The sequence below is a fragment of the Nannospalax galili genome, unplaced genomic scaffold (assembly GCF_000622305.1).
Source record: "Nannospalax galili isolate Female #2095 unplaced genomic scaffold, S.galili_v1.0 scaffold1318, whole genome shotgun sequence".
Lineage (NCBI taxonomy): Eukaryota > Metazoa > Chordata > Mammalia > Rodentia > Spalacidae > Nannospalax > Nannospalax galili.
In genome coordinates, this window is record NW_008342123.1 from 44,914 (window position 1) to 60,175 (window position 15,262).

Genomic DNA, 15,262 nt, shown 5'->3' on the forward strand with positions numbered 1-15,262 from the left:
GTCGGGGTGGGGGTATAAGATAACCTGGAGATGGGCCATCCCACTTGATGGACTCCTTTGGGATTCACCAGCATCAATAACAACATCTCCACAGCATCAATAACATCTCCACAGCATCAATAACATCTCCACATCATCAATAACATCTCCACAGCATCAATAACATCTCCACATCATCAATAACATCTCCACATCATCAATAACATCTCCACATCATCAATAACATCTCCACATCATCAATAACATCTCCACAGCATCAATAACATCTCCACATCATCAATAACATCTCCACAGCATCAATAACATCTCCACAGCATCAATAACAACTTCTCCACATCATCAATAACATCTCCACAGCATCAATAACAACATCTCCACATCATCAATAACATCTCCACAGCATCAATAACAACATCTCCACATCATCAATAACATCTCCACAGCATCAAGGGGCACATACCTTAGGAACTTCTCTCACATCTCACCCCAACACAACCAGGGTAAGATCACCTGGACAGGGGTCATGGAGACACCCCACCCCTTCATCACCCACCTGGAACATTCTGTCTCTCCCCTATTCCCATCTTTTGTCATGACTGATGCTTGCTACCCCTAAGTCTCTGATTTTCTTACCTTATTGACATCTCCACAGCATCAATGACATCTCCACAGCATCAATGACATCTCCACAGCATCAATGACATCTCCACAGCATCAATGACATCTCCACAGCATCAATGACATCTCCACAGCATCAATGACATCTCCACAGCATCAATGACATCTCCACAGCATCAATGACATCTCCACAGCATCAATGACATCTCCACAGCATCAATGACATCTCCACAGCATCAATGACATCTCCACAGCATCAATGACATCTCCACAGCATCAATGACATCTCCACAGCATCAATGACATCTCCACAGCATCAATGACATCTCCACAGCATCAATGACATCTCCACAGCATCAATGACATCTCCACAGCATCAATGACATCTCCACAGCATCAATGACATCTCCACAGCATCAATGACATCTCCACAGCATCAATGACATCTCCACAGCATCAATGACATCTCCACAGCATCAATGACATCTCCACAGCATCAATGACATCTCCACAGCATCAATGACATCTCCACAGCATCAATGACATCTCCACAGCATCAATGACATCTCCACAGCATCAATGACATCTCCACAGCATCAATGACATCTCCACAGCATCAATGACATCTCCACAGCATCAATGACATCTCCACAGCATCAATGACATCTCCACAGCATCAATGACATCTCCACAGCATCAATGACATCTCCACAGCATCAATGACATCTCCACAGCATCAATGACATCTCCACAGCATCAATGACATCTCCACAGCATCAATGACATCTCCACAGCATCAATGACATCTCCACAGCATCAATGACATCTCCACAGCATCAATGACATCTCCACAGCATCAATGACATCTCCACAGCATCAATGACATCTCCACAGCATCAATGACATCTCCACAGCATCAATGACATCTCCACAGCATCAATGACATCTCCGCATCATCAATGACATCTCCGCATCATCAATGACATCTCCACAGCATCAATGACATCTCCACAGCATCAATAACATCTCCACAGCCTCAATAACAACATCTCCACATCATCACTAACATCTCCACAGCATGAATGACATCTCCACAGCATCAATAACAACATCTCCACATCATCAATAACATCTCCACAGCATCAAGGGGCACATACCTTAGGAACTTCTCTCACATCTCACCCCAACACAACCAGGGTAAGATCACCTGGACAGGGGTCATGGAGACACCCCACCCCTTCATCACCCACCTGGAACATTCTGTCTCTCCCCTATTCCCATCTTTTGTCATGACTGATGCTTGCTACCCCTAAGTCTCTGATTTTCTTACCTTATTTTGTTTATAATTTTTTTAATTTAATTTTTTTATTTTGTGGGTGCTGGGAACCGAATCTGAGTCTTCTGTAAGAGCAACCAGATGTGGAATCATCTCTCCAGCCCCATATCATCTTTTTCTCAAATCCATCCTTTCCCTCACATTTCCTGGGATGAAGCTGCTCAGTGTTATCTGTCTTGCAGACAGGTTCTCATAAATACCTTGAGTCTCCCCTCATTCCTGTTTGGTCTGTAGCTGCTTATTTCTCTTTTTGCATTTCTTTTTGACTGTGAACAATTAGATTGACCTGCAGGGTGATTTCCAAGAGGGGAGGGTCTACTATAGCTCCTGAAACCAGAAATGAACCAGTTGAAAAATTCTTACACCAGGGCCACCAAGATGGCTCAGCAGGTAAAGGAGCTTGCTGCTAAGCCTGACAACTGAGTTCAATCCCCAGGACCCACACTATGGAAGGGAGCGAACTCTGACAAGTTGTCCTCTGAACTCTGCACACACACACACAAATAAATGTGAAGAATATTTAAAAATTCTTATACCTTCATATCTTCTTTGCATCAGTTTCTTTACAGTAATAATAATGATAATGGGTACCATTTGTTTAATAGTTGTTATGTGCTGGTCAATACAGACAATAAGCAATTGGAGAAGAGGGACAGAAGTTGTTGCAGGGATAACAGCAGTTGGACTATGGGAGGAAGTGGCAGCCTTGATTGACTGGGGACCTGTGGGCATCATCTGCTGGCAGAGGGACCTCTGAGTGTGGGTGATTCAGACAAGACCATCTGTGCACTGCTAAAGTTGCTCTTCACTATGGCCAATTTCTTATCTGGTACAAGCGACACCTCCACAACCCCATTTATAAAAAGTTAGATGCAAGTTTTAAAAAGTATGAATAAGGGGCTGGAGAGATGGCTCAGTGGATAAGAACATCAACTGCTCTTGCAGAGGACCCAGGTTCGATTCCCAGCACCTACATGGCCCCGAACCACTGCAGGTAGCTCCAGGTCCAGGTGATCCGACGCCCTCTTCTGGCTTTCTCAGGCATTGCCACAATGTGGGTGCACTTAAGTGCAGGCCAAACAGTCATATACATAAAATAAATAGATGAGCTACTGTGAACATCTCAAATGGGGTAAGATGAATTGACTAGCTCTGAGTTGGAAAAGCTATACAGAGGCAGGGAGTGTGGTGCGTAATTTAATAAAAATAAACTTTAAAAAAAGTATATACATGTACTCCCAAAGAAGAAATGGATAAGTTGTTAGGGTGTGGAACAGGGCTCCTAATGAGTTCGTCCGTTGTGCCTGCTGGCTCTTCTGTCTTGCCAGCACCTTCCATGGTCCCTCTAGGTGGGGCCCCCACAAGCCCTTCTGCTAGCTGTCCAGGAAGAGAGGGGGGCACTCCTGCTCAAGTGACCACTTCTGCCTCCTTGACCCTGACATGTTTCCAAAACAGAAGGAGCCCCCAGAAAGGCCCCATGCCAAAGTGGGGGAACAGCGACCCTCCTTGTGAGCCTGCTGCTTGGACTCTCCCTCCAGTCCGCTGTTAGGTTCCAAGTGTGAAAATTACAACTCACATCCCAAGTTGCTGCCATCCGATCGGCACCTAGAGGAAAAGCCAGTCTCCTTGCCATAAATATCCCCGGCTTGCAAGGCGCCTGACGTCAGAGCGGGGCGGGCGGGCGGCGAGAGGCCGGCCGGGAGGGGAGCAAGCCTGCTTTCTCTGGAGTCCGGAGCTGCGGAGGACTAAGCAGAGCGACCGGAACGCGGCGCCTGCGGGGAGCCGGGGCTGCAACAGCCGCGCCGCGCCATGAGGGCCTCGGGGTAGGTGCAGTGCCGCGCTGGGGACCCGGACGCGCGGGGCGACATCCCCACACTTTTCTGTCCCTTCACTTTTCTTTGGAGCGCAGCTCGCATCCGATACGCAGCTCATCCACCACCCACGAGCTGCCTGTTTTGTTTCTCCAAAGTGTTTGCAAAGATGCAGACCCCGGAGTGGGCTGCCTGCGGGGGGCTGGTTTGCACGCGTGATTGTGTATGTGTGTGATTGTGTGTGTGGGGGGGTGTGTGCGTCTGGACACGAGGCACGGTTTTGGAAAACTTTGGAAAACTTTTTTCATAGCTTTGGAATCGAACTCCTTGTTGGTATAAGTGAACAAACGAAGCTGCCCCCTTCTCACGCCCCCGCCCCCGAAAAAGTTGACAACTTTTTTGGTGACTACTTTTCTCAATTTGGTGTGTGCACTCACTTGGGTGGACTGAACTCTTCCCAAGCTCCCAGCTCCAACTTGCAGGCCGGACTCTGGTCAGCAGGCAGGACAGTGCTGCTTAGAGGCTCTTGTGGGACCTTGGGCAGTTATGGAGCATCTCTAGAGAGGAATTCTCCAGGTTGTAGCCTTAAGTACCTATGGGGCAGTGCAAACTCCTCTTGAGCTATGGCCTAACCTCCCTAGTGATGGGACTCTGACAATCCATGAAGGAGCTGGTCTGGCTACAGGTAACTGGGGAGGAAGGGGAGGAGGGGGGAGGAGGAGGAGGGGGAGGAGGACGACGACGACGAGGAGGAGAAGGGGGAGGAGGAGGAGGAGGAGGAGGAGGAGGATGGCTCTGCTATAACCCTGTGTCCAGCTCTTCCTCAGGAGTTGGGTGGATGTTTCTGCCCCCATGTGGTGGTGATGGCTGAGGAGGAAGAGGAGGAGGAGGAGGAGGAGGAGGAGGAGGAGGAGGGGGAGGAGGAGGAGGAGGAGGAGGAGGAGGAGGAGGGAGGATGATGATGGTGGTGGTGGTGTTGGCCCTGCAGCTGTGTCTAGCCCAGCCTCAGGAGCTAGGTGGGTATTTTTGCCCCCTGTGGAGGAGGAGGAGGATAGAGGGTGATGATGATGATGGAGGTGATGGTGGTAGCCCTTGTGTAGCTGTGTTCAGTCTGGCCTCAGCAACTGGATGGATGTTTCTGCCCCATGTACCCACGATGGGGAAAACTCCAAGTTCTCTGGTAGAGTCTCTGGCTGCAGTGCCCAAAACAAGATGTAAAGTACTAACATAAAGAGACTTGTCTGAGCTGTGGGGCAGAGGGAGGGGGCGGCGGGGGAGAGCGAGTGAGATTTTTATCAAAATTGAACACAGATTGCTGAAGTCTGGGCTTGATTTAACTCTTCTCTCCCTGTTGGCCACTTCTCTACAGTCCTGTGGAAGGCAGGGAAAGTTCCTGGGAGGGTGGGAAGGGAAATCGTGTTTCTGCAGAGTGGAGTCCCCGGGAGGTTTGCCTTGAAACTCACACGGGAAGAAGAAAAAGCAACTTTCTGACTTGAAAAAGTTTTTCAAGTTTTCTGTTTTGTGCCTTCGGAGTGTGGCTCTGTTTCTTGGTTTTCAGGTTGTCCCTAAGAGTGTGTGAATAGGGCTGTATTTCGGTGACCATGGGGCCCATTAGTACAAGACTGCAGGGCGCACCACAGCTACTGAAGCTGATCACAAACAAGGAATCCACCGCGAGAGGGCTTGGGTTGGCAGCTGTGCTCTCTGCCTGGGTCTCTGGTTTTACATTTTGCAAGGGAGCCAACTAACAATGTTTGGATGGGAGGAAGACTGGGCTCACCCTATGTCCCAGAAAGAGAGAGAGAGAGAGAGAGAGAGAGAGAGAGAGAGAGAGAGGCTGAGGGACTAGGGGAAGGAAATCTGGAAATAAAAACAGACCCACAGGAAGTTGAGATTTGGAGAGGATTTCAGAAATTCTACAAATTGACCCCCTGGGAAGTACTGTAAAAGATTGAGCAGGCAGAAGTGTCAGAAATGGGCTCCTTTGCTGCCCAAGTGTGATGGAGAAGGAAGTCATGTGGGCAGGAGAAGCAGGGGTGTGTGTAAACAGAGGTGGCTGCATTTGTGGATGCACATGCGTGCCTGTGTGTGCACAGACGTGACTGTGGTGTCTGTCCATGCCCAGGGAAGCACAGCTTCCTTCATCTATGCCCTGAACTTTGTCCCACTCCCATTTCTTCCTTTAAAAAAGTAAAAACAAAAAACACAACTGTTCTCTGGGAGTTGTTTTCGCTGTAGCTTCTAACTCTTAACTGAGTGTTCCCGACTTTTCCTCCAGATCCTCAGAGACTAAGGGAATACTTGTGCCCCCATCAGGACAAAAAGAGGAGAGAAAAATCCCTTTTAGACTTTAGGCCTGGGGAATGTGGAGGCTGGGAGGGCAGGACTCAGGGCACAGCTGAGTGGGGGAAACTAAACTTACACAGCTTTCTGTGAGAAAGTGCTCACGCTCTCTCCTTGTCCTCTTCCCCATATCCTGTCCTCCAACATTTTTTTTTGACTTAATACCAGGAACAGTCCCCACCACTGAACATTGCCTTAGATCCAGAGTAAGAGATGAACAGAGGTGCTAGAGAGATGGCTCAGTGGTTAAGAGCACTGGATGCTCTTGTAGAGGACCTGGGTTCAGGTCCCAGCACCCACAGGGCAGCTAACAACCATCTGTAACTCCAGTTCCAAGAGATCTGACACCCTCTTCTGGCCTCCTCAGTCACTGCACACATGTGGTGCACTTACATACTTGCAGGCAAAACACTCATACATATATAATAAAATAAATAAATAAAATTTAAAGGTTAATATTGAAGGGCAGAAGGGGACCCACAGGAGAACTCACCCAAATATTCCTGTCCCCACCGCATGACTCCACAGGGCCCACTCAGAGCCAGAAGCAGACTCTCAGTTCTTTTGAAATGTGGGGTTTCTTGGGAGCACCTGTGGAATCCTGGCTCTCTGGGGTTTTCTCTGAGAGATACTTTATCAACTTGAGACTAGGGATGAATTCCAAGGCCACTGACACTAGGGTTTTTTCCATCAGCTGCAGTCTCTTGCAAGCTGTTTCTCCTCTCTGAGATCTGATTGGTTTATTAACAAGGATGCATCTGAACCATCCCAGAAGGTCCCAGAGGCAAACACACCTAGAAGAAAGAACAGCACAGGGGTAGTCGCTGGCTCCAATGGCTGAAGACAGACACCCTGCGTAGAGCTTCCTCTGTTACTCCGCTCTGGCCTTCAAAAGCAGCCTATGCCGTGGAAAGGGTGCAGACTCCCAAGCAGCCTGTTCTGGGGGTAGACAGGAGCGCCTGGGACACTGGTCTTCCTGCATTTCTGCTTCCTCATCTGGAGAATGGAGATAGGGACCAGGGTCCCTGCACAAAGGACTTTTATGCATGAGGACAAACAACAGAGCCAGGGATATTGTAGATGCTTAATAAAGGGAATATTGTATTTTTATGGTTCAGTTTTTCAGTCTTCAGGAGCTTGTAGGGTTTGGAAAGGGCGCCCTCCCCCTGTAATATGGCCTTGTGTTTTCCATGACCCCAGGCCAATGACTTCAGGTCATCCCTAGTTTCTATAGAAAAGGTGACCAGTGAAAACTGCCCATGAATGTGCTTGAGGCTGTTGTCCTGAGGGCGAGGCATCTTGGAAACCCCTCTTGTATTTGAGCTGTCCAGGAAGGGAGAAGGCAGCTGGACAGGCTCTGTGTGTGTGTGTCCATGTGTGCCTGCACTTGCACTTTTGGAGGATGGGAAGATTGGCAAGGTGGGGGAGGGAAGAGCAATCAGAAACCAATGGGGTCTTAGAGGAAAAGCCTGGGGTAGATGTTGGCTAGGCAGCCCCTACTTGTGGGGACTGTAGAGAGTGTAGACATCTAGTACATATGGGTGGCAGGCTGCCCCTTGAACCCTGCTTGATACATTAACCAGGGAAGTGCTGACTCTTAAGATGGAAGGGGCATCCAGTGCTGGAGGGAGCAGCTGCAGGGCCTCTTGCCCATCCCAGAGCTTCTAAGTTATCCTTCAAGTTGACATTTAAGACTTTGAAGATCACATTTGTTTTTGTTTTGTTCGAGCTTTCTCTTTAACCGTGGCCTGGGATGACTTTTAAGCTTTTTAAGAGGCTTAACCAGTGGCCAACTTCTCTTGAGATGGCCCAGATTTGGGGGGGGGGTCAGTGAATCCCTCCTTCCTGGCAGCAGCCATCTCTCCCAACTCTCTCCTCACATTTTTTTGGTTTGTTTGTTTTTCATTTCATTATGTGGTTCTTAGACTGCACAGCCAAGATGCTGTGGAAGGAGAAGTGCCTCTGCTTGGATGTGTTCATCATTTTGCTAGTGTTCGCCAAGGCTTCTAAGACCGTGGTCGTTTGCAGATGCTGTGAGTTTCTTTCTAAGGTCCCTAAAAAAAAGAGACATTCAATAAACATTGGATAAATTAATGAATGAACAAAATATAAGGAGCTGGCAATGCCAACAGCCAGATCCAGCCTGTCACCCTGCTTTATAAATAAAGTTTTATCAGAATGCCATCCTCATTTGTTGACGATTCTTCCACACCACATTCTGTTCTGTCTGGTGATACTGGATGGGTATTTGTACTTTAATTGTCTTAGTCTTAGTGTTCCTTCTACTTGGCCAATGGCTAGGAACTCTAACAAGCATAGCTATAAGCTTTTGGCCAGGGTCTATCTTGTGAGGGAAGCATTCCTTTATTGTCATGCCTATTTCTCAGATGGGAAAACTGAGAATCAAAGAGGCAAAATAATTTGCAACACCTTACAATAATCTCAGAGCACTGAGATTACTGTTCAGTGAGCTCCGGGCTGATGAGAGACCCTGTCTCAAAAAATAAGGTGGACAGTGTCTGAAGAATGATGCCTGTCCTAGACACACACACACACACACACACACACACACACACACACACGAATCATGCAACTACACACACATGAACACACTATACATGTTAAATGAGAAAAATAAGTATTCTTGAAACTCAGAGCTGTTCTGGAAATGAAGTGAAAGACCCCTAGGAAGGATCTAGAAAACTGCTCAGTGCCCAGCAAAACTCCAATGCTTTTCCTGTCTCCAGTTCCAAGTTCAGGAAAGTTCACAAGTTGGTCATTGTAAATGAACCACTCATTCCGATTTATTAACAGTGCCCAAAGTTGGAAACCTGGGCCTGGAGATGGGGACTTTTATATAAAGTAGAGCACAGACCTGCACTCCCCAGGGCAGGCAGAAAGTGGCCCATGTAACTTTCTATTGGAATGAATAAATGGTCAGCACTTCCTTCACCCACAAAGCTAGACTGGGAGAAAGGTTTCTGTGTACTGTGTTTTAAAACTCCCAAACAGGGCTGGAGAGACTCAGTGGTTAAGAGCATTTGATGCTCTTGCAGGGGGCTGGGGTTCAGTTCCCAGGATCCCCATGGAGCCTCACAACCATCTGAAACTCTAGTTCCAGAGGGTCTGATGCCCTCCTCTGGCCTCTGCAGGTCTCAGGCACACACATGATGCATATACGAACATGCAAGCAAATACACATACAAATATAATTAAAGCAAATCTTGAAAACATCACAAAAAACCACCCTCCCATGTAGAGACTGGGGAGATGGCTCAGTGGTTAAAGTACTTGCCCTCCAAGTGTGAGGACCTGAGTTCAGATTCCCAGAAAGACACATAAATGCTGGGTGGACATGATAAATTGCCTATAACTCTAGCCTGGGAAGACGGAAACAGGGATCCCCAGAGCAAGCTGGCTAATAAAACTGGTCATATCAGTGAGCTCTGGGTTCGATTGAGAGACCCTGCCTCAGTGAATCAGGTAGAAGAGTGATGGAGGGTGTTTCCCAGCATCAACCTTGGGTCTCCACATGCATACACATATATGTGCATTCACACTCACATGCACATGCACCAACACATATGCAAGAACATGCTTGCACCATCCCCACCAACCCTCTCAGTGTTTTGATTCAAAGAATCAAACTCAAAGCCTGGTTCAAAGACATTAAGGAAGCAAGACCCAACAGAACCCATCAGTAAGACCCTGTGCAGTGACCACAGTACCTAAGTCTGGGCAACATTCTACAGTTTAAAAGGCACATGGTTCCACTTACACATCATAGCAATACCATGATATGGCCACTCACCAGATTTTATAGTCCCATCTCAGAGGGTTTAAAAGATTCACCCTGTCTCACACAGCAAATAAATGGAAAACATAGAAAGGAAGCACCTGTCAGAACAGCACTGCTCAACCCTGGCTATGTGGGAATCACGTGGGGGGCGTTGTGAAAGCCTCAATAACTGGGTGCACCCAGTTATTTTTTGGGGGGGTCATAGATATACATAGTTGTGTGTGTGTGTGTTCGTGTGCTCATATATTTGGAGGCCAGAAGTTGATGCTGGGGGTGTTTCTCAATGACTCACAATGTTTTTTCTGAGACAGGGTCTCTTGTTGAACGTGGAGTTCACTGATTTGGCTAGGCCAACTGGCCAGCAAGTCCCAGGGTCTTCCTTTCTCCACCTCCCCAGTGCTGGGATTATAGGCATGCACCGTTCTACACTTGACTTTTTTTTTTTCTTGCTTATTGAATGCTCACACTTGCATGGGAAACACTTTAATGACTGAGCCATTTCCTCAGACCAAAATCCACAGTTCTGTAAGATCCCCAAGTTATCTGAGGTCTAAGTTGAAAAGCACTGGTCTAAGGGAAGAATTAGACCTGGCACAGACACAGGTGAAACACACAGATGTGAGTTTGCTAGAATTTAAGCTGCCTGATGGTGGTCAGGAGTTGGTGGCTCCACCTGTATCCCTAGAACTAGAACAGTGCCCCATGCAAAAAAGACAATCTGTTGAATAAACATTGACTAAGTGAATAATTGAACAAAATACTTATGGATAAGGAACAGGCAACCTCAACATCCATATTCAGCCTGTCACCTGTTTATTTATAATAAAGTGTTATGAGAACACTAGTCAATGCTGCCAGCTTTGAAGGGCATAGAGTCAGCCCTGCCATTCTCTGTCTAAGTCTACTTGTTCATGACTGTCTATGGAAGTTTTCTGGCAGAGGTAACAGGGACCGTGTGACTACTGGGGCTGAACAGAGCAAGTGGGGTAGGGAAGATCATTACAGTGTGGCCATTAAGAATGGGGATTCTAGAATAGAGGTTGAGAATAGAATGGGAATGGGGCATGCTGGAGAGCTGATTCAGTGGTTTAAAGTGTTTGATGCTCTTCCAGAAGGCCCAAGTTCAGTTCCCAGCATCCACATTGAGTGGCTCACAACCATCTGTAACTCTAGTTATATCTGATGCCCTCTTCTGGATTCCACAGGCACCTACACCCATATCTACATATCCACACACACACACACACACACATACATAATTAAAGAAACTAGATATAATAGGGATTAAGAATAGGGCTAGAGATGGCTTAGTAAAATCCTTCCTGGGAAGCAAAGAACCTGATATTGATAACCTGTGTCGTCAAAATATCTAACAAATTATCTTGCCTCTTTGATTCTTAGTTACTCATCCATCTGAGAAATGGGCATTATAATAAAACAGTCCATCTCTCAAGGGTTAACTAGGATTGTCAGCTAACTAAAGAATCTCAATACATTGTCACTAGATAGAACAAAGATGGTGGTAGGAAGGAACTGACAGTAAGCTGTCTGGTGTGGTGGAGGTTCACGTGAAGTTTCTGAGATATCTGTGTCCTTGAAAAATAGGATGAAGGTCAGGCCCGGACTGGGTGAGTGAGGTGTGGCTTTATGGGAGATGGTTGTGTCCACCACCAAGTCCTTGAGGGTTAACGTAGCTTTATAGCTCAGAATGTAGTCAGGGGACCCACAGTGGGCTGGGCCCTCCCACATCACTCAACAATCAAGAAAATGCCTCACAGACATGGCCACAGGCCATTCCAATAGAGGAAATTCCTTAATTGAAATTCCCTCTTCCCAGGTGTGTCAAGTTGACATTTGCAGCCATCCAACTCACTAGATGACACTCAGCTGATGTGCTGCAGAGAGGATTGTGTCATAACAGGCAGGGTGAGCTAATGCTTGGACTTTTACTGCCAAATTCACCTTTAACTCTCACCCCATGCTCATCTGGGGTGTAGGGGAAGAGTAGGCCTTTCTAGGGGTAACATGACCAGATGGCTTTGTCACCATCCTGCCTGAAAACAAGATGGGACTAGATCCTATGGGTTCCCCTCTCTACTTACCAGGGCTTTTTCAAGATAAAGGGGTGGTCTTGGGGGTGCCGTGGGGCCCACTGGGATCTCTCTCCCTGACTGTATCGATTTTCACATCACACCTGCATGGGTCTCTCTGCCTGACCTGACTCCTCCTCCTTGCGGGCATTTTTTGCTCCCTCGTGCCAAGTAGCAAGGCTTCTGGTCTGGCATGGTGCTTTGCGCATTCCGTCTCCAGGGTTATGTACACCATCACCCAGCTTGGATGCCAAGGCAGAGCTTGCTTGTGTGAAGCACACTTGATATGTCAAGCTCAGGGATCCAGACTCACAGCTCAGTCTCCAACTGTGTTCCCAGGGCACAGGACACACACTTTCTTGTTGCAACCCCCACCGCTGAGATGCCACAGCTCTCAACATCATGTTCCCTTGACCAGGGCAGGTGGAAAGGGAATGCCAGGTCAGTGGGAAGATCTGTCAAACTTCTCCAGCCAGAAATAGTTTTGAAGTTAGTTTGAAATGACTTCAGTTTCTGTGGACTTTGGCAGTAGAGGAATCAGTCAGTTATCTGAACTCCCCTTTATTATTATTATTATTTTGTTTTTTGAGACAGGGTGTCGTATATTTCAGGCTGACCTCAAACTGGCTATGTAGAACTCTCGATCCTCCTGCTTCCCCAGTGTGCTGGATAGCTTTAGTGTCAACTTGACACACATGGGTTGAGGGAGTCTCAGTTGGGGAATTACCTCCATTGGAGTGGCTGTGAACATGTCTGTGGGGCATCTTCTTGATTACTACTGAGTGATGTGGGAGGGCCCAGCCCACTGTGGGTGGTGCCACCCAAGGCAGGTGGGCCTATGTTGTATAAGAAAGCAAGCTGATCAGGGGCCAAGAGAGTAAGCCAGTAAGCAGCGTTCCTCTATGGCTCTGTGCTTCAACTCCTACCACCAGGTTCCTGCCCTGAGTTCCTACCGTGGGCTCCCTCAGTGATGAATTATGACTCAGGAAATGTAAGCTGAAGATAAACCCCTTTCTCCCCAAGTTGGTATTGGTCAGAGTATTTTGTCATAGCAATGGAGAAACAAACTAGAACAGAAATTGTTACTAGAGAGTGGGGCACTGCTGTGACAGACCTGATGTTGAATTGTGGAAGCATTTGGAACTGTGTGAATAGAAAAGCCATTGAGTGCTCAGAGCTTGGAACAGTTATGCTGCAAGAGTTGTAGATGATGGAGACCTGGCTTGTAAATCTTCAAAGGGAAGCGGAGACTATCAGGGCTGTTTGTGTGATATTTTGAATTGAGAATCTATGGGTTCTGGTCGGCTGGGCCTGAAGAATCAGCTGCGATTAAGAAGAGACCAGAACCTGAAGTAAAATCTTTGCTTTACTGGAACAATTGATGCTGGTTAGCTGGGGATGAAAAGTCAGCTGTAAGTAACAAGAGACCGGTATCAGTGTGGTGGAGTCTTCTCAGAGGAGGTATTTCCTCAGGGTCAGCACACACAGGGGACCATCTCTAGCTGGAAGCAGGACTTGGTAATATGTAAGACTCTCCTGCATGGTTCTGGTGTTGAAAGCATGAAGGGGTCACAGGGAGCAGCTGAGACTTGGCACTCTGAGAGGCCAGGAAAGGCCATAGGTGAAAGTGCAGCTTCAGTTGCAGTGAAGACCCCAGGATTGAAGGGGTCATGGGGAGAATCTGAGGCTTTGCACCCTGAGAGCCCAGAAGAGGCCATTGGCAAGGGTGTAGCCTCAGTTTTAGTGGACCCCAGCTTTTTGGAGACGCCGGGACCATGGGGTGACCATCAATGGCCGTGTCCAGTGTGGAATGGAGCTGGCCTGAGTCTGTGAGATGAGCTGTATGTGCTGTGGATGGCAGAGTCAGAAGTTTTGTCATAGCAATGGAGAAATGCCAGAACTCTTTGGAGCCCAGAAGATCTTGAGTAAATCCCAGATGCTCAGCCTTGAGCTACTTTGCTGGCCTTAGGTTTTGCTTAGGTGTGCCTGATTCTTCCTTTTGATATGATAGTACTTGTTTTGGATTTTACAGGAACCCACAGTTAGAGACTTTTTAAAAAAGAGACTGTGAACTTTTAAGTTTTTTTTTTTTTTTTTTTTTTTAGGACTGTGGGGCTTTTAAGGTTTTACTGTCTTAATGTGATATTAATGTTAACATATCTCGGAGCACAAAAAATAGAAAGGTTGTGGTTTAATAGGGATGTTTGTGTGTCAAGTTGACAAGGGGTCAATTGTGCTGGATAGCTTTAGTGTCAACTTGACACACCTGGGTAGAGGGAGCCTCAATTGGGGAATTTCCTCCATTGGACTGGCCTGTGGCCATGTCTGTGGGGAATTTTCTTGATTGTTGAGTGATATGGGAGGGCCCAGCCCACTGTGGGTGGTGCCACCCCTGGGCAGGTGGGCCCGTGTTGTAATAAGAAACAGGTTGATCAGGGGCCAGAGGATCAAGCCAGTAAGCAGCATTCCTCTTTGGCCTGTGCTTAGCTCCTGCCTCCAGAGTCCTGCCCTGAGTTCCTACCTTGGGCTCTCTGATGAACTGTGACCCAGGAAATGTAAGACAAACCCTTTCCTCCAAGTTGGTGCTGGGATGATACGTGTGTACTACCATGCAGTGCTGGGGATTGAACCCAGGGCTTTGTGTTCTAGGCAAGCACTCTGCCAACTGAGCCACCTCCCCAACCCTCATAACTATCCTTTCACAGTCTGTAACAATATATTTGTCGACTTGTCCCCACTGTGAGGCATTGCAGTTGAACAGAGATGGAGTTGGGATCTGCTGTTCCATTCTAAGAGATACAGTTGATTCTTCTCCATCACCACCACAGAGATAGAGATGTCAGAGTCCATAGCTTCCCACCGGTAGCCGGGCCTGACAGAGCTGGCAAGATCTCTCCACTGTGAGGTGGTGTAAGGCTCTGCCACCATGGCTGTGCATTTGCATTTATTAGCTTTTTATTGAAGTTTGGTGTAATTCAGAAAATAGTTTGTGATTGCACAGTTCAGTGGATTTTGAGAACTTGAACAAGCCCATGTAGCCAATGCTCAGATCAAAAAGCAAAACATTCCAGGCCCTTCTTCCTAAGCAGACATTCAGTGCCCTTCCATACTGCTGCACAGTGCTGCCTGGTCTTGAACTTTATAGAAATGGGACCATATCACAAGCACACATTCGCCTGGCTCCTTCTGCTTGCTGTAATGTTACATAGATTGTGTATTCATTGTTGTGTAATACTTTATTATACATCTAGAAATCCTTTTATCT

At 47.3% G+C, this 15,262-nt stretch overlaps 1 protein-coding gene across 1 annotated transcript in view; it reads left to right on the plus strand.

Annotated features, from left to right (window-relative positions):
* Nucleotides 1-3,638: 3,638 nt before the first annotated feature.
* Daam2 (dishevelled associated activator of morphogenesis 2) overlaps nucleotides 3,639-15,262 on the plus strand; it is a 129,042-nt gene continuing 117,418 nt past the window's right edge. Inside the window, 1 exon segment of the mRNA XM_029565843.1 lies at nucleotides 3,639-3,777. The gene's annotated coding sequence lies outside the window, so the exon portion shown is untranslated.